Source organism: Odontomachus brunneus, unplaced genomic scaffold (assembly GCF_010583005.1).
Source record: "Odontomachus brunneus isolate Ranch 3 - 2012 unplaced genomic scaffold, Obru_v1 Obru_scaffold_267, whole genome shotgun sequence".
In the NCBI taxonomy this organism is placed as follows: domain Eukaryota; kingdom Metazoa; phylum Arthropoda; class Insecta; order Hymenoptera; family Formicidae; genus Odontomachus; species Odontomachus brunneus.
Genome location: NW_022639717.1, coordinates 233,687 through 236,091, shown reverse-complemented (window position 1 = coordinate 236,091; position 2,405 = coordinate 233,687).

Below are 2,405 nucleotides of genomic sequence, written 5' to 3'. Positions count from 1 at the left end.
CGCTTGTGTCCGACGTGGGAGAGTAACAAGATCTCTTGTGGCGGATCATCGAAATCATGGTGGTGGTGCTCCTATGCGTAATGTTAATGACGAGGAGGACGTGTTGCAAGTTGAAGAAAATTCAGGAAGCTGCATAGGCTGTGCAGCTGATACATTCGATTTTTCACGATCTACAGTGCATCGTATTCGAAATCTATCGAAAAATTGAGGCATCTTTTCTGCGATGCCGAATGGCTGTTGGCAGGTGGCTAGATTTGCGTCGCATGCACCTACAAGTCGCAACGATGACAGTTAAGAGGTTGTGCTGTATTCATGGACATAGTATACATGGACTCTGAATGCTCTATGTTCTGTCGTCTAATAGAGAAGCCAATATCTAGAAAGAGAACGAGAAGAGAGGGGCTATAGTTTTCTTCTTATTTTGTCACTTTTTGTTCCGCGTGCATCAATTTCTCGTTTCCATAATATTATAGACCATCTCTATGGTCACTTCAACATCTTGGCTTCACTTTTCTGGCCGTATGTGGGGTCTATGTATACTATATCCATGGTTGTACTCGAACGTGAATGCATATTACAGGTTTGTGTGACAGGGAAAGACAAGGAAAGGCAGGAGAGGCAAGGAAAGACAGGATGAGACGGCGGGAGACGGAGAGAGATGGGGAGAGACAGAGAAAGACAGAGAGAGGCAGGGAGAAACAGGAAGAAACAGGGAGAAACAGGAAGAGACGGGGAGAGACAGAGAAAGACAGAGAGAGACAAGGTGAGACAAAAGAGGCAGGGAGAGGTAGGGAGAGGCAATCCCGAGTAAAGAAAGTTACAGGGAGAGACAGAGTAAGCTAGGGAAATACAGGACGAGATGGGGAGAGACAAGGAGAGGTAGGGAGAGACTGCGAAAGAGGAAGAGACAGGGACAGACGGGGTGAGACAGGGAGAAACAGGAAGAGACGGGGAGAGTCAGGGAAAGACAGGGGAAGACTGGGAGAGACAGGAAAGGCAGGGCGAGACAGGGAACGACAGGGAAAGACAGGGAGAGCCAAAGAAGAGACAGGGAAAGACAGGAAACAACATGAAGAGACAGAGAGAGACAAGGAGGGACAGGGAGAGGCAGGGAGAGACAGAGAGAGACAGGGGGAGACATGGAGAAATAGGAGAGTCTGGGAGAGGCAGGGAGAGACCGAAAGAATCAGGGAGGGACAGGGAAAGCCAGGGAGAGATTGAGATACGAGGAGAGATAAAAAGTAGCAAGGAAAGATAGCGAATGATAGGGAGAGACAGGGAAAGACAGTAAAAGAAAGGGACAGACTGGGACAGACAGGGAGAGACATGGAGAGACAGGGAGAAACAGATGGAGAAACAAGGAGAGACAGGCAGAGAGAATGCAGATTATAGGGAGTGACAGGCAGAGACAGGGAAAGATGGGAAGAGGCAGGGAGAGACAAGGAGTGACAGGGAGAGACAGAGAGAGAGAGGGAGAAACAGAGAGTCAGAGAGAGAGACGGGGAGTGACGGGAAGAGACGGAGAGAAATGTGGAGAGAGAGGGAAAGACTGGGAAAAATAGGAAAAGACAAGGATAGACAGAGAGAGACAGAGAGAGACAGGAGAGGCAGGGAGAGACAGAGAGTCACTGGGGAGACAATGCAGATTATAAGTTTGTGTGTGAATTTTTCGCGATGTAATTAAAGTGTAATAAAATACTAAAAAAGGAAATGGAAGGTGCGCGCATAGCGCGTGCTGTGTGCTAGTCCCCTGAATAAAAAGTGCGTGTTTACTAAATTTCGAATGTATCGAATTGGGTGAAGCCTTCTTTCCGCGATGCTAACTGGCTGCTTCGATCGCGTTGCGGCCATAGACATAATAAGTATAAACTGCTCATATAGAAGGAGGCTTAGGAAGAGTAAGTTGTTTGTAGGAGTTATCTCCTTCTCTCTTCAACCGCACCTGTGGTGGGGAGTACAACCCACATAAAAGTACAGACCCATATATCCTGAACGCTGTCAAACAGACTGAAAAATAGTATTATTATAATTTTGCAATGGTGTACCAATGCTGCATTTGTGATGTATATGCATTTGAAATGCGATACGCAACGATCGTTTCATAAGTAAAAATCAAGTGATAAAATCATCTTCCGAAATTCGTTCCAATGTAATACTAAGCACAATTTGTTTTCAACAATTTGCGGAAATGTAAACAGCAACGGGAAAAATGCTTTGCCTCATTGAGCAAAAGAGTTGGTAATGACAGTATTATATATAACGATCATTTCGCAAAAGAATCTTTTTCAGACATTACAGGTCAACTTGTATTTCGACGTCGCTTCATGCAAAATGCAGTTTCCAGCATGGAAACTGAGTAAATAATCTGTTGTTACATTGATATATTACTTCTGAAAGTGGAACTG